The following is an 18,515-nucleotide window of genomic DNA, read 5'->3' as shown; positions in this document are numbered from 1 at the left end:
GTTCTATTTGGTTTACTATTTATGAAACGTGCCATTTTACACCTTTAATTTTATGTTGTTTATTGATATTTCGTTAGGTAAAATAGATGAAGTTATGTCGCTTCTTCTTTTTCCTAATCAATAAAGTAATGATCATTTGGAAAAACTCATAGATAGACCTGTTGAAGATTTAGTTAAAACAAAATAAATGTCTTGTCCGAAAGTGTCGTTTTCCTGGTAAACAGTCTTATAATTCTTTCATTGATAAGCACCATCTGAATTTAATTCAACATTACTTATTCAGAAGCTTTTAGATTCACCATCGTTTAAAGTTTGCAGATCAATTGTTACATTTATACGTAATGTTTCAGGATAAGGATCTGTAAAATAAGAAGCCAAGGAGTTTATACCTACTGTAAAAAATATTAAGGTATCTACGGTATATGTTCACTCAAAATCGTATCGAAGCTCAAAAGACAATGTCTTTCATTCGGGTTGTATAGTTGAAGAATAAGGTAACTTAATTTCTCATCTTTTTTTTAATATGTTAGATCAATAAATATAATAACCCGTATGGTAGTAAACATTTGATCCGCTACCACCAGATCAGTTATTCGAAAGTCTATGAAAGTCAGACGCGTTATTTAAAGCATCATAATAAGATGTTGTATAGTCAAAAGTATCCCCTGGTGTTCTATCGTAATTTGAATTTAAATAAGGGACAGTAAATGTACCACTTGAACCAACATGTAGTATTTTTGATGGTGTTGTTTCAATATTGGGGTCGGAAGAAGACGACTTGTTTGGAAAACGAAGAGTAGTTATTGTTTTCAATAATTCTGTTCTATGGTGTAATAACTTTTCTTTTAACGCAGTATTCAAAGGGTCTCCTTTTTGAAGAGTTAAATTAGTAATATTACCGTTAATTTCATTAACTATTGTAAAAAATTTAGTTCTATTGGTATTATATAAATCGAAAAGAGATGGGGAAATTATATCTTTTATTTGTTCTAAAGTAAATGTTTGTGGATCGTCACCTACGGTACTAATAATATGTCCTTTGTTGTAATTATAATTATGAATTGTAATTCAAAATTGATCTGTCGACATAAACATTGCTGATATATATGCACGAGGTGTATTAAAACCAACATTTGTAGATGTGTCAGTTGTTACTTCTCAGTTAAATTGAGGGGTATCATCAATAAAATTTTGTAATCTTGTATCGCCATCTTTACCATTGTACTCTCCTCGAAAATCAATAGTTGTTGAATGACGTTTATCAGGAGCGACATAATCTTTTAAAGTGTCGTAAATAGTAGCAATATCGGTGTTGGATAGGTATTTTTCAACTTTTTCGAATGAGAAATACTTATAAAGAGTAAATGGAGTTTTATTAATAAATATATTATTGTTATCATATAGATCATTAAAACTAGATCATGTTTCTTCAGGGATGTTGAATACTTGAGATAGGAATTGTTTTTGGTGATCTGTAGGGATTTCGTCTAATTTCAACCCTGTTGGGTTAGTGTCAGCATCATAAGGTTCCAAGGTAACGTCAACGTGAGAATCAAATAATGTTTGTGTTTTTAATGATAATATGTTATTTGCTTGGAAAGAAGACAATGTTGTAATCGCGTTATCAATATTAACAGTGGTTTTATCACCGCTTAAAAAGTCAGCATCGATATCTGTAGCAACCAATTTCAATGTTTCTAGTTTATCCGCTGAAAAAGAGTTGTAATTTTCGTCGACGTCTAATTGCAAAATGCTTCTTATATAACCATCAGTATTAAATGATTGAATATTTTCTGATGATTCATATTTGTTTATAAAATCTTGTAATTGATAATTCAATGTTGAAACCAAAGATGAAACGTACGCTTGTTGTATATCTGATATTTTATCAGCAATAATTTCTTTTAATCTTGTTTTATCTGAGTCATCCAAAACAGTATCTCCATCAATCGTATTGCTCAAAATTGTTAAGTCACCTTCAGTGTTGGTAGCTATAATTTGACTAGCAAAATCGTTATATGCTTTAATCTTGGCTGCTTTATCCACTTCACCAGCAGCCTCAGCTCTTTCTTTAGCTATAATGTTATTGTTTTCCTGAAAAGAATTGATTTTTTCGAATAATTGTTCTTTTAACGAGGCATGTAATATGACCGTTGAAGTTATTTCTTTTCTTTTCATTTCTAGAAGAGTAGAAGAATTGTAGTAAAGTTCTATGTATCTTTTGAAGTTTTCGAAAATTATAAAACTATAATGTTCTTCTAAAGTGTCTATTTTATTTAGCAAAATTGTTTTTTGACCATTTCAATAATCAATAGCGTTATCGGGAACATTTTTTTCAATGGCATAAGCGAAAATTTCATTTTTAATCACATTGAAATTAACTTTGAAATGTTTTTTTTCTTCTTCTTTTATTTTTTCTTCGAATATAAGAACATCGTTATCTATAAAACCATATAGTTCCTTAAGTGCGGCCGCATTTGCCGTAGCAGATACCGCTTCAATTGGCGTTAAGTCCAAAGGTTGAAGATTAATCAATGTGTCGAGATAAGCATCCACAGAAGAGTAATTGTCATTTCGTGTATTCAATATAATATTGGTTGTTATCTCTCTAATATTACCTCCGAATAATGCCGAATTCTGTAAATGGAAAAAACCAACAATTTCATCTTCATTATCATAGAATGTCAATCTTATTTGTCTTTTTCCCAACATTTTTATAACTATTCAATCAATTTCAAACTCATAAGGGTCATCTTCGGATTGTGGGAGAGCTAGCAATTTAGCACCTATTTTAAATTTTCCATTCAATAACTCTTTAGTGTCGTGTGTTTCATTTAATTTATCGACCTTTTCTTGTTCAGTGAGTTCTGATAAATTTAATGGTTCTGTTTTAAATTTGTCTGTTAATTTCAATTTATAAATATCGTTAAATTGAGAAGAATCCATAACCGAAGTTATAGGGTTGTCTGATGTCGAAAATAACACCATGGGAATACCATGTAATAATTGATTCGCAACACTTAGATTTGAATGAATCATGGCAAGTGCGTCGGAACTAATTAAAAATGGGAAAGAACGTCGATTTGAATTATACATTTTTCTTTTAATAAACATTTCTTCGTTCGCGTTGGCTGCATAATCATAAATTTTTCGAACAACGTTTCCCAATTGACTACCAATTCACGCTCCAGCAGTGGCAAAGAATTTACCACCTTTACTTTTTTTTGATATGGCCGTCCCAACACCGAAACCTATTAAGGCACCTACTAAAGTGGAACCTTGTTGGATAATATCTCCTCAAAAAGATTTTCAGTTTGTTATTTGAACAACATTCGGTGATAGAAACATTAAATCTGAATTAATAATACTAATGAAATTAAGATAATTACAAATAGATAAATAATCCAATGTTAAATCATTGTTTTTTCCAGAGTTTTCAGCAACATCGCCCACATCATATATTGTTTCTGTTTGATTTTCACCAATATTACGTTCTTTTTTAGACGCATAAATTTCCTTGTTTTCAAATAAAGGTGATACTGATGTTCGTGTTTTACCATTAACAAAAGTAACTCTTTTTTGTAAAACAACATTTGCGAAATCGTTAACATAATTTAATTTTGAATAATCCAAAGAGGATTTATTGTTAACCATAATAGAACCCATATTTTTTCTATCCATACGGGGATCATATTCTACACCCAATTCTTGAAGCAAATCCGCAGCATAATTATTTAACATGAAATAAGCATTTGGAATAATTTCGTGAGATGATTCGTATTGATATGTTAAAGACAAGGGATCAGGTGTTGGTTCCGATAAACTAGAAAACATCAATTTTTTTATATCTGCTGAAATATACAAAGGATCATCTAGTTTTTTTCTTCCGTACACCTCAATACCCATTATACCACTCATGCCGTTAAGTGCTAGTTGCATGGTATCTATTCCAGGTACTATTTTTCATCCAGCACTTCTTCTGTCTGGCGTACCAACAAGTTCGATTTCATTAATTTTTTCCAACGCTTTTGTTTCGGCATCAGATATCATGGTTGCAATTTCGGTTGTTAGTTCTGTTTTTCGTTCGTCAGTAGTGTCTTCAGCATTAAGTTCTGTTTTTTTGTTTTCTAATAATGTGTTGTCTAATTCTCCAAAACCTATTAAATCACCATTTATTAATCATTCTTTATTGTAATATCCGCAAGCATGTTTGGGAACGGTTATTTTGGTTTGCGAAAAAGAACCATCACTTAATATTTTATTTACAACTCTTTCTGCTTTAGAACCCACAACATATGGTAAAAAGAAACTAGATCCTGGATGAGAGAACAAAATTGATTGTCCAAGCATTCGTCCAGCCTCTTCAAGTTTTTCATTAAGCGAAACAAATACTATGGAATGATAAACATACTTTCCTGATTCATTAACATACACTGTAATAGTTTCTATGTCCAAAATATTATTTTCATTAAGTTCTGGACACATGAACATTAAGTTTGCAAAATTTTTCTTTATAATATTATGTTCGAAATCTCATATTATGTTTAATCTGTCGTTTTCATCTTCTTTAAAGACTGCTTCAATCCGAGAGTCTATTTTTTTTTCTACGAACCCCAATTTACTTGTTCGATAATTTTGTGTAAATGTGGGAGCAGAAACAATCTTACCAACGAAAAAAATACCTGGAGTGATATTGCGTTTTCCAACAAGATCTTTACCCTCCAAGTTATCTTTTGTTATTTCAGAGGCTGGGATTTCGGATATTGTACCATCATTTTCCACATGGTGCAAAGTAACATCTGCTTCTCACCCCAAAGGTTTAATAATAACTGATTTTCTTCCAGTATAAATATATCTTTTATTGACAGAATTGAATGTTAATTTATCATCAACTCCAGTATGCCCGGAAGAAACAACCATTGGGAAAAAATAAATATCTTTGGTTGTATCGATAACAGGATAGGCTGTTCCGTTTTTATATGTTTTGAATATTATATTTGATCTTTGTTTCATAATATGTTATTTAGTTTCGATGAACTTCTTTTCTTCGACGAACACCACCTTTCTTTCCTCCTTCATTTGATGATTTAGCTATTCTTTGTTTAGTATCTAACGGTTCAATGACTTCTCGTTTAGAATCGTTTCTAGGACGTCCAGCACCTTTCGGTTGTTGTTCAACTACTGAGCCATTTTCACCGCTTCTTTGTTTAGACAAAGGACCTTCTTCTTCTCCCGTTGTCATTTCTCGAAACTCTCTGTTGGCTTCTCAGTCGAGTTTTCTTTTTTCGTTAATAGCATCCAATTTTTCTTGTGCTCTGTGGATAGGCATGTTGAAAATTTTAGCAATAGCATCAACATCACTAATTCAATTGTAATTAGATAATTGTTGCATTATTGAAACTAAAACTTCGTCAATAATTACTGAATTACTATCATGGAGTTCGAATGTAAATTGCGGGTCTTGAAAACCGGCAGCTTGAAACATCAAATCCAAGAAAATATTCAAGTTTTGATCCAAGGCTGTTTTTTTCTTTTGAATTGTCGAACCTTGGTTTGAATAATTATAACGAGCTTCTGTAGCAGTACTTGTATCTTTTTGACTAGGTCAACTGAATCCCATCAAACTTCAAATTAAGCTTAATGTTGAATCAATACTTTCGTCGAATTCCTTTCAGTTTTTTTGTGGTTGGAAAGATTCCAAAACCGGAGCTGAATCTGACGCGGCGTTCCCACCTGTGTTTACTATAATATGGTTTTTTAATTCCCCGTTGGCTTCCAAATCTTTCTTGATTTGATCATGAGCTTTATTCTTGTCCAAATTAATACTAATAATTGTTTTACATGTTTTAAGTTCTTTTTTATAAAAATCCATTTTATCACAATAAAGGTCAATTAAACCTTTAGCAAGTAATCATGGAGGTTTAGGATTAGCATGTCAGAGCGAAAAATCAACAAATGGGATGATATAATCGCCATGATTGTCTTTGAACGGGTTTTCTTTGGATTCTCATGCTTCGTTTTTTCCAAGGGCCTCTTGGAGTTCTCCAACTTGTCTGACCTGTATGGCTCGAACGTAAGATGTTCCGTCTTTGTTTTTACCAATTTTTGTATTGTGGCTACCAGCTTGTAACATGTCTCCTGATCCGAAGAATTGTCGACGAACTTGTCCGTCACTGTTTCATGATTCACGAATGAAAATCTCACGAAGAGAGTCGGTCATTCTTTCACTGGTAAATCAAATGGCTTTAAGTGTTTGATATTCTCAAACAATTTGTGTTAAGAAACGTGGTTTGTTGGTGAAAATTCGAAAACCTTTGCATTTTTCATGTTCTTTATTTTCGAGTTTTGTGAACCCAAGAACAGTACTTCCATACAATGCCATTTTACGAATTAACCCTTCTACGACGATTTGAAAACGAGTTTGTTCCACGAAATCATTTCATCATTCACGTAGTTTTTCGTCTTCCGTTGAGAATGAAAAAGATTTACCAAACAATAATTTAACGTGCAAATCGGCAATAACCGCAGGGAAATCAATGTAACGATATAAATTGTCCTCGTTTTTGTTTCTTTTGTTTAAATAATGATGGTATGTATTTAGAAGTAATTGTTCTGTATTCATTGCGTTTACGCTCCTTTATTTTTCTTGGTTTTTGTTACTGGTTTTATGCAACCACACGAAATCTTTTTACAGATATCGTTTTTTTGAGTTTTTGTAGCGTATTTATTAATAATATAAATTGCCACTTCGTCGATTTGTGATTTCGCAAAACTCATTACGAAACTAATTATCATTTTTAATGTTTTGTTCATTGTTGTCATCTCCTTTGTGATATTCGTCAATAGTTTTTATAATACGATCTATTTTACCGTTAACTCGTTTGTCTATATATTCTTTCAATTCTTGTGTTTGTTTGTCGTTAGCTTTTTCTATTGTCAAGTCTTTTGTTGAATATTTTCGATCGAAAACAAAAGCAAAAGTTAACAAACAAGCAAAAACACATCAAGCAAAAGCAGGGATGCCAATAATAATAAGTAATTGTCATCACAAGTCAAAATCCTTAATATGTAACAATTGAGTTGCGCCGAAAACAGCTGTGCCTCCTGCTAAAAATTTTCAATATAATTTATCTCAATTCATAATACTATTCATTTCTTTTCATCTAATGTCCGCTCTCTCTTCTAACTGTTAAGTTAAATTTTGTTGGTTTAGCTAAATTATAATTACCATTAGCGTTAAATGTTCATTTTATATCTCTTAGAGCAACATTGTCTCTCATATGGTAGTAAACGTAAAAAGGATGACGTCAAACGTCGTTGTTTACTAATCATCAGATATCTCCTCAGTATAATAAGTCGCCAGTTGCCTTTGTTCATTTAAGATTCCCTTTAATATTAACCCCCGTTTTTGTTGCGAAATAGTGATTGAAAAGATTTGAGTTGAGTTGTCATGGACTCGCTGATTTTAAAGTAGAGTGGAAATATGTTTTTGATATTGAACCATTTGGGTTAATATTGTCAGATGTTGATAAATATTGAAAAGTTTTGTTTGTTGTGTCGCTAGTTTGTCTTGGTACTAAAAATGAATGTCATCTAACATTAGCCTTATTAAGAGGAGGTTCGATATGGATATCAAAAGAATACAATCCATCTTTAAATTCTTTAGAACTACCAGTATTTAAGCTAACAAAAAACGAGTTACTAAAGTATTTTAATTGAGTTCCTACTCTGTCAGTGATTGCGAAACTTGTTTTTTGTCCTATTTGACCGTAGTAAGTGTCTGCTTCAATATTGTTTGATGCATCCATTTTTGTAATTGCTGAACCCGTACCTAAAACTTCTACTCATGGATGAGGGGTGTGTAACATTTCAAGACGACTACGTGCTGTGTCGAATATTTCGGTGTTACCTAGACCTTTAAAGTAGTCATCTGTTATATTGTCGTTACCGATATTTTCGATTAGTGTTTGACCTTCCACTTTTGCTTCATATTGTGTAATTAAATGTCTGAATTGTGGTTCTGTAAGACCATGTCGTTTAGAATAACTTTGCGGTGAGTTTTCGCCATGTGTTGAATCATAATCATCGGCTCCTTTAGTTCATTGAAAGTCAACGTTAGCTAAAACAGTTTCAATTTCTGATGAACTAATTGGTCTATATCTACCATAACTGCTAGAAGATCCACCTATATTACGAAGAGAATTAACATGGGCTATTCTTTGTAATATAGTTTTTGTTTCTTTGTAATTTAATCCAGAAGAGTATTTTTCGACTTTTTCAAATGGTAAATACTTATATATTGTTAAAGGTTGGCTATTACTTATAAAATAAACATTACTTGTGTAATTAAAACGTGCCGAATAAGTTGCAGGTGCTTTTAATATGTTAACCAATTTATCTTTTTGTGAACCTGTTGGTCTGTCAGTTCATCTCAAACCTTCAGCATTATTATTCTCATCAAAAGGTTCTAATTCTAGATCAACAACTTTTGTTTCTAATGGTGACAATCGGTTCTCTAATAATGTATCTACTTGGTGTTTTGTATAATTAGCTCCAATTAGAACGAAGAAATTCTTCAAATAATCGTAACCATCAACACCAAAAAATTTTCCTTTTTGATTAGTGAAAACAGGTATTGTTGGGAAGTTTGATCTTGATGGGTCTAGATAAGTGAAACGATTTTCTCATGATTGAGCAATTTCGTCTTGAGGGTCGGGATTTGAAATAACGTGATTTTGATAGTCTTCAACAAACGAATATACAGAATTAATATATTTCATGCTAAGATTAGCACCATCTGTATTGAAAGGTTCTTCTACGAATTGACCGTGAGATCCAATTAAATCTGAACTTCCATCTTTGCTAAATTTTATAACAGCATAGTTTCTTAGTAAATTAATACAGTACAAACTAGGATCAACAATATTAGCAATAATATATAATTCGTCATCTTGAACAAACAAGTCATAAACCTTGTATGTATCGAACTTAGTCATGTCAAGAACAGGTACTTCTGCTCTTATGAAATCAATTTGATCATCTGTCAACTGTTCGTTTCAACCATGAAATGACTCAATTGACGCGTTGTTAACAGCCTTCACGTTTAGAGATTTGTCAGCTAGTAAGTCATAAAATTCATCTTCTGTTAAGTGATTCAATGCTGAATATTTTTCGGGAGTGCTTGCTATATTTTGTACTTCAGTTGATCGAGTTGGATCAGCATCTCTAAATTCTGTATAGATTTTCCCTAAGTCAGATCTTTTAACATGTATAATATGGCTTAATACATCTGTACTTCCATCTTTTTTAATATAGTTACTTAATGTATAGCTTGAACCACATAGATTATTAATTCAAGTCAATAAAGCTAAATGTCTTTGATAATCTGTTAAATCATCTCAGTCCGAAGGTCCTCTGTAATATTGTCAAACATCACGAATTACACAACTTTCTTCTTTGAAATTACAGATTTGATAGATATCTACCTTGTCAGTTACATTAAGAGAAAGAGGTTGCGAAATTACGTTACTTCCATAACCTTCTTGAACAAGACTATAATACTCGGCTTCTGTATTCAAAACAGTAACTAAAGTTTGAAGTTTTTCAGCATTTGGGATTGTAGTTCAAGGAATAGTGTCTCTGTTTAATATTAAATCTTCAGTTCGTAGAATTCCATCAAATTTTGCGTCGATTTGAGGTTTGTTGTAAACGTCTTTAATTTTAGCATATAATTTGTGATTAATTTCGTCTGGTAAGTTAGTAACTAGATCTGCTTTATATTGTTTGATAAGATTGAAAAATTCATCTTGAGTTAGATGATTAGGTTCAGAATATCATCGTGGCGAAACGTAATATGATACTGATTCATAAGTGGGTGTGGCTTTATAAAGTCGTCCACTATCAATCAATTTTTGAATATCGCCAGTTCTTCAATAAACCGAAGAATGTGGAGATGTATAATTAGTCCCTAAGATTTCATTAACTCGAGCAATTCTTAATTCAGGAGTATTCAACTCATCTAATACATCATATATTTCACTGTTTTTTGTAAAAGGTATAACTTTCTCAATTCTTGTGTCCCCTACATCTATAGAAGATCGCGATGGATTGTATGTTCAACGAGATCCTCATCATTCACTTTCAATACCTAACAATTTTAATAATTTTCCACGTTGAGATCCTGTCGGTACTTCGTTTCATTTTAACCCTGTTGGGTTTGTGTCAGCGTCGTAAGGTAATAATTCATTATCAACGATTAGAGTTTCTATTTCAGACAAACGATTATCTAACTGTGCGTCTACTTGTTGACGAGTATATACGTTATCTTTTTCAGCAAAATATTCTTTAATAAAATTATGAGCATCAACTCCAAACATTTTTCCTTTACTATTAGTGAAAATAGGTATAGTTGGGAAGTTTGAAGAATCAGGCGTTATATAATCATAACGATTTTGTCAACGATTGTGGAATTGATTACTTAAATCAGGATTGGATATTACGTGACTTTGATGGTCTTCAACGAAAGAATAAATAGAATTAATATAAAGTAAATTCAAGTTAGCAGAATCGGTATTGTAAGGTGCTTCGATTGTAGTACTAAAACTTCCTCCAGCAACAATAGCCACATCGCCTATACCAAATTCTAAGACATTTCCATTTCGTAATAAACTAACTGCTTCGAACAAATGTTTATCGTTATGCTTGTTGGCTACAATGTAAAGATTGTTGTTATAATTAAATAAATCAAATGGTTTATATTCGCTAAATTTGCTTTCATCATAATTATCAACTTCTTCACGAATATAATTAATTTGTGAATCTGTAAGTTGTTCTTTTCATCCGTGGAAAGATTCAATCGTAGTATGTGATTTCACGTCTGTTTTTAAAGCAAAAAACTTTTTTAAATAATTATATGATTTAACACCAAAAATCTTACCTTGTCTGTTTGTAAACACAGGTAGTGTAGGGAAGTTTGAGTACTCTGGAGTTGTATATGATAATCGAGAGTCTCAATCACCAAATACTGAACTTCCGGGTACGGGGTTTGAAATGGCTGAATTATCGTGATCTTCAATTCATGAATATAATGAGTTAATATATTTTAAACTTAAGTTTGCTAAATTTGTATTAAATGGTGCTGGGATTGTTGTTACGGCTGCATCGTGAAAAGCTACTAGATCTATAGTTTTATTAAATGTTACGATTCCTTGATTTCTCAATAAATTCATAGCAAAGATATTAGTTCCTAAAATACGAGAACAAATGTAAACTTGATTATTATAAGTAAATAAATCGAATATTTTGTAATCGTCGAATTTAGCTTGATCTCAAGCATGAATGTCTTCTTTGATAAAATCAATTTGAGCATCTGTAAGTTGTGTTTCTCAATCAACGAAAGAATCAATTGACACTTTGGTTAAGTTTTCAATCTTTCCTCTGAGTAAGTTGTAGAAATCTTCTTTTTGTAAATGATTTTTTTCACTATAAAGTTTTGGTGTTTTAACAATACCATCTACTTCGCTTACATCACTATCGTTATCCGTTTCGAAATGATTGAAAAGTAAACCTAAGTCACTTCGTTTAATATGTACAATATGACTTAACTCTTCGACTTCACCATCTGGTTTTGTGTAATTACTCAACACGTAAGTTGAACTACATATATCATTAATTCAAGCTAATAAAGTTGCTCGTTTTTGATATTCAGTCAAATCGTCTCAATCACCGGGTCCTTTGTATAAACTTCATGCATCTTTGATAACATGAGTTTTTTCGCCAAAGTTAAGGATTTTATAGATATTTATTTTGTCTCCAACATTTAAACTCAAAGGTTGTGTTGCGTAGTCGCCTCCATACCCTTCTTCTTCTAAAGCATAATAAGTTTCAGGAATTTTAAGAGTTGATAATAAGGCTGTTTTTTGAGCTTCACTTGGTGTTGATTCTCAGAATAATCTTAGTTCTGATAATAAAGGGTTTGTAGTTCTGAAAATAGAATCAATTTTTGTATCAATTTGAGGTCTAGTATAAGTGTCTTTTTTTGTAGCATAAACGGTTTCGCCTGTTTCGATTTGATGTAATTTAGCAAAAGTCTCGTTTAAATAACCTAGAGCATTTACACCATATATTGTTCCGTCGTCAGTAGTGAAAATAGGAAATGTTGGTAAATGACCTTCAAGGAATGTAAATCTTTTGTGATAACTTTCGTTGATTTGTTGAGGTGTTGCGTCAGAAATCGGATGTTCTTGAACGTGTTTGATTCACGAAATAATCGAACAAACGTATTGTAAATTCAAATTTGCCCCACTCGAATTATATGGACTAGGTAATGTATTATCGTATTCCGTAATAAGTACTTTGTCACCATTTGCTCTTATTTCGATAGGTCCTATATTCTTAAATAAAGATATAATAATTCAGTTCGAATCATCTGCCGATCGAGTTACAACAGCATATACTTCGTTGTCATAAACAAATTTATCAAGGGGTTTGTATGTGTCATATTTAGTCGTATCGAAAGAAACTACACCTTCTTTAATATGGTCGATTTGCGCGTCACTTAACGGTGTTTTTCATTCTAAAAATGATTCTAATGATACATCAATACCTTTGGTATTAACAATATTATTAATATGTTCTGTAATAATTGTGTTTTTAACAAAATGATTATAGAATTGTTCTTTTGTAAAGCCATATTCGTCAGATCATTTTTGCGGTGTGCTGAAATTAGACTCAAATGGGAAAACTGGAGGATTTTGTGAAAGAACAAAATATTCGTAAAGCTTTCCTAAATCGCTTCTTTTAATTGGACTAATATGATCTAATTTTGAAACAGTACCTCCAATGTGTTCAAAGTCACTTCTTTTGTAACTCGAACCACATATTTTATTTACAAATTTTAAGGCCGCATCGTGTTTTTGATCTTCAGTTAATTCTAATCAATTTGAAGGAAATTCAGCGGTATCTTTTTTTCATAAACTTCAAATGTCTTCAATTAAAGTTTGAGGTGTTCCAAAGTTATTAAATTTATAAAGATAAACTTTTTCTTCTGTACGAAGTGATAAAGGATTGTAAGCTCAATCGCTTCCTCATTTTCCAACGTTTAATCCATAAAATGTTTTAGGAACTTTAAAAACAGCAGTTAATGTTGTTCTTTGACTTTCTGTTGGAACTTGTGTTCAAGGTAAAGTAGTTTCGTTTAATAATAAATCATCTAATCGTAGTATACCATCAAGTTTACTATCGATTTCAGCTTTGTTATAAGTGTCTCTTATGGGTGCAAAACTTGTGTTGTTATGTAAAATAGAATGTACAGTGTTAAGTCCTGATTCAGACAATAATAATTGTTCGATGTCACCCTTAACTTGTTTCATGTACATTTTGCCATTTTTTTCGAAATAATAAAGAGACTTTAAGAATTCCGATGTTCTATCTGTTGAAGATAATTTTTCGATTAAAGGATGATGCAACAGTGTTCCATTGTCATCAGCACTTTTTATTTTAGGATCGATTAACACGATTCCTGTTTCAAGAGCTCCTGTTTTATGTCCGACAAATGTTTTATTGGCCGTATAAAATGGAATAAACCCGTCTTCGATTTCATCTCTGTCATAAACTTCTGTTAATAAGGTTGACTCGTAGTTAACAAGAGTAGGAGCCGAAGCATTATTATTATTTTTAATATAATCAATAGCCAAAGTTGTTTGTTTAATAGTTAAAATTACTTTTGTTCCATTAAGATTTTCTGACTGAGTGTTTATATCGTGTCTTCAAATTTCACGTTTGTATTTGTTTATTAAATAAATAGATGTTGTGTTTTTTGCAAACATCATGTATATTTCGTCGTTATATGAAATAAGAGTAAGAGGTTCAATATCATCCAATGTAGATGAGTCGTTATGATCGTATTCAGTAGCCAATTCTTTATCCAATGTTATTAAATGAGAAACGATATCCTCTGTCATGTCCCCTTTAATAAAATTAACACTGTGTTTAGTCATAAGTGTTGAAACAGCTTCGTCAACCTCTTCGTTAGTTGGATGACGTTTTTCAATTTCTTTCAAAACAAATATTTCGGTTGCCAAATTTCAGTGAGAAATCAAGTCTTCTCTTTTTACAGCTAAGAAATGATGTCCACCTTCTGTGGCACTATGAATATAATCGACTAACACTTTAGATTCATAAACAGGATCTGTAGTGTATTTTATTGAGTCAAGATATTTGAATTGTTGCGAAACAAAATCTTCTGTTGCTAGATTAAGATCATTAATAAGTTCTCCATTCAAACTATATTTGGGTGTGTTTGTTGATTCATCAAAATCTGTTAAAATTTTGGTGATTGTTTCGTTTAATGGAATTGGTGCTTTAACATGTCATGACATATCAGTACCATTTAAAGTATTATGTAAACGAACACCTATTTCTTCTTGAAGTGTCGTTTTCATTGTGTCGACTAATTTTACAGCGTCATCACGAGTAATGAAAGCATCGAAAAAATCAACAACATTGTTGGCATCTACGTCTGTAGAACATTCCCCAATGGAACTGTCCAAAGTGACAAAAGGAGTATACAATTCACTATATTCGATTAATTGACGAACAATTCTTGGAACATATTCGACTTCATAGATGTTATTTGAACTGGCGCTAATTTGACCGAAAGAAAAAGAATTATGTGATCCTTGGTCGTAAATACCTATGTCCAAAAAGTAATCCGCTAACCGTCCAATAGCTTCCTTGAAAAAGTCCCGTTTAATAGGGTCAGGTTGGGCCTCGTTCAAACTTTCTTGACTGATAGCCTTTGCTCCTACAAACATGTTTAGTTTTGTGAAAGCTAATTGGATAACCGCTTGGATTTCCGCGTCGCTTGGTTCATACTTATATTCTCTAGCGTAAAATTTTTTAAAATCCGCTACTGAAATATAAGGTGCTTCCGTTAATTCGTATACTCGTGTTGCCATTTTTCTCTACTCCTTTTTTTTATTCTCTTTTTTTTCGAGAATCGTTTCTTCTATTTTTGTAATAATATTCAATTGATAATTGTCATTACCTACTGTTTGAAGGTGTGAATCAACAACTCTTTTGATATCATTAAGTGTTTGTTCTTTATCCAATTGTAATATGTTCAATCCAAATCATTCAGTCGCGTAATTTATTTCTGATACAGGAATTGATTTTTCTTTCCCTCGTACACGGATGATTTTTGATTGCATATAATAAATATGTAAACGAACACTAACTTCTTTGAAATTATCAGCTTTTGGTTTTACAAGTTCAATTTCAAAAAATGAATAGTCAGGAAGTTTAATATAAACGCCCTTACCTTTGCCATTGGCATTTATCGGATGCATAAAACCATCAACGATATCGTATAATGATTCTTTTCCGAATAAAATGTCATCTGGTCTTAAATTAACTTTTGTACTCATATTTTATGTATTTTTTCTCCTATAGGTGGGTTGTTTTTTTCGTTAGTGACAACCCTGAACACTAGTGTTGTGAAACCTGATTAGGCAGTACGGATTCCGTACATTCTTGGTTTCAAGGCGTCGAAAATTTCCATACCATAACTGGCTTTGAATGTAATCGCTCTGTTTTGATTAGCTTCCAAAGCTGCAATGTTAATCATATGTGAGTTTCCAACAACTGTACAAATAGGCCCTGTTCCGTCGGGTTTATATTCAGACGCAATCAATAATCATTTCGATAAATCAACAGCTTTTGTTGAGTCAGAAACGTAGACATTGTCTGCAATATTTCTTCCTAAGAAGTGATGGACTTGGGCAGAGTATTTGTAGATTTGCGATCCACCTTCACGTTTCATGTAGAAGTTAGGGTTGAATGCGCTTGCCGTAGCGGCAGTGATCAAAAGATTTTCGAACACAGGCGAAATAACAATTTTAATGTCTTCTGTACGTGTTTTTCCGTAACTGTCCACGTAGTGTTCAAGTTTAATCAAGTGTTGTGTTACCAAACGAATAAACTTCGTTGCTGCGTCTTTCGAATTGATTTCGATAGTTGCTGCGTCAAGAACCAAAACTGTATCTGGTGCTCCACTTGAAGTATCTTTTAAGATATCTGCTGCTTTAACAAATCATGATAAGTCGATTGATAATAAGTAAGTATCATAGAATGTACTTGCTGATCATAAGACTAAATCTGCTGTTCCTTTAAATCGTTTTTCGTCGAACATTTCACTTGTTACACCGTTTTCGTAGTGTTGATCTAATCCAACGATAAGTGTTGCATATGCGACATGGTTCAATTTGATACCACGTGTTGCGTCCCTGTAAGATGCTCGGCTTGTTTCAACCGTATATTTACGAGGGATCATTCTTTGTCCAGCGACAAAACGGAAAGATCCGGCCACTGTTTCATTTTTGAAAGTATAAAAACCTAATTGACTTAACTTAGTGATACCAAGCATTGGTAATCAACGACGTCATTCCGTTAAAGTAGATGGAACATCATAAGCGCTTCCAGCACCTTTAACAGTTAATAAGGATTCTAAACTAGTATTAACTTTTGCCATAATTTTTTTTCCTCCTATAATATGTTAAATATTTATGACTCGATTACGGAGGTTACGAGCGAAAAACTATTTTTCTGATGGTGGAGGCCCGAGAAAATCTTCTAGAGTTTGCACTTTGTTTCCTTCGTCATTTAATAAGGTGTCCGAAGTGACATTACGTCTTCCTTCGGCTCCTGTTGGTTGGAAACCTGGTGCAGGTGCTGCGGCTACTTGTGCTAGTGGTTCAACTATCGGTTGTTCTGTTTCTTTAGGTTTAAAAATAGACCCGGCGTACTTATCTTGGTATCGTCCTCAGTCTTCTTCCTTAAGTTCAACCCCGTTAGTTAAACGTTTGAAGTCATCAAATTCTTCAATTTTTCCGCCTTTCGAAACAAACTCATTTTGCAATCTCATTGAACTAAGTTGACCTGATAAGTCATCATTGTTTTTTTGCAATTGCTCGATTTGTATATCTTGTTCGCTGCGGCTATCTTTGGCTCGGTTGATGATTTCCAAATGTTCAGCCTTGATTCTTTCGAGATTCTTGATTTCAGTGATTTTGTTTTTCAACGTTTCCTGTAATCTTTCGTTTTCAAGTGTAAGAACATCTAAACTCTTTTTGCCAACTGTTGCGTTAACAGTTCCAGTGTCTTTTTCATTAGACCCTGCATTATTGTTTGTATTGATATTTTCCATAATATTATATTAGGTTTTTCAATTCTCCTTTACTTATTTTGACGCCTAAAAATTCTTCCGAACTTAACCGTGGGCATCGCCAAACTGGCGGTTTGTTCTATAATTAAATATAACTGTTTCTGTAAAATGGGGTAAGCGGTGGGAGTCGAACCCACTCGTACCGGACCCACAATCCGGAGCGTTAACCGATTCGCCACACTCACCATAAAATAGCCCGTCCGTTTTACGCCGGAGCGGACTACGCTAAAAACGTCCGAGACATTAATAGCACCGTGGTCAGGGCTACATACGTAGACCAATTATGCTCCCTTGATAAACAAGGGATCGGTAAGGTACGTTGGCGCGTAAACACCAACCCTCCTCAAGATAGTATACTGGTTAAAAAATCAAATAGTGTTTATTTTTTTATTTTTTTTTTCGCTATGCCACGAAGTGGCCAAAAGTAGGGGCCCGGCCAAACAGGAACACGAAAAAATATAGGGGGGGGGCGTCGATAGGGGCGGCGCTGCACAGAAACGAGAAAAAACTTAGGGGGGGCACGCAACGAAAAGCGAAAAAGCGAAAAGCGAAAATAGGGCGCGGGTAAAAAATGATATAACAAGGAATGAAAAAATAAAATCCGGGTTGTCACCCTCCCCCTCCCTATCCTCATTTTGTGACCTCGTACCCTCATTTTGTGCCCTGTTTATGCCATTTTATAGCCTTTGCCCTCATTTCGTGCCATTTTGCCCCACTTCGTGCCCTCTTCCACCCGTTAGCTCCTCCCCTTCTCCTTTCGTCTCTGTTTGACCCCTTAAATGTATCATTTTGGCCAGCCTAAGAGATAGCCAAGCCAATTTTGGGGCCTCATTTTGGAATTTTCCGCCCCTTTTAAAAAAAAAATAAAATAATTTAAAAAAACCCTTGACTTTTTAATTTTTAATGTTATAATAGAGGGGGGACCTTTCAAAATATTTTTAGCCTCTTTTTGAGGAAGAGCGAAAAAATGCCCTATTTTAGCCAATAAGTGGAGCAATCGGGTTTTTGCCCAGTCATAGAGCCAAAAAACGGCCTTTTTAAGGGGTGGAATCGTTCAACTCTTAAACTATTAAACTATTTGGCAACAACTTTTAAACTATTAAACCGCCAGTTTTGCCACTGTTCAAGCCATTTTAGAGCGAAAAAGTGGGAAAGTTTAAAAGTTTAAAAGTTTTTCAAAAAGTTTTATATATTTATTATTTTAATTATATATATATTTTTATTTTTAAAATGGAAGAAGTTTTGCGAAAACTCTTAAACTCTTAAACTTTTTCGCTCGGCGTGCTTAAATCCT

Source organism: Styela clava, unplaced genomic scaffold (genome assembly GCF_964204865.1).
Source record: "Styela clava unplaced genomic scaffold, kaStyClav1.hap1.2 HAP1_SCAFFOLD_141, whole genome shotgun sequence".
NCBI classification, from domain to species: Eukaryota; Metazoa; Chordata; class Ascidiacea; order Stolidobranchia; family Styelidae; genus Styela; species Styela clava.
This window is presented reverse-complemented; position numbering follows the sequence as displayed.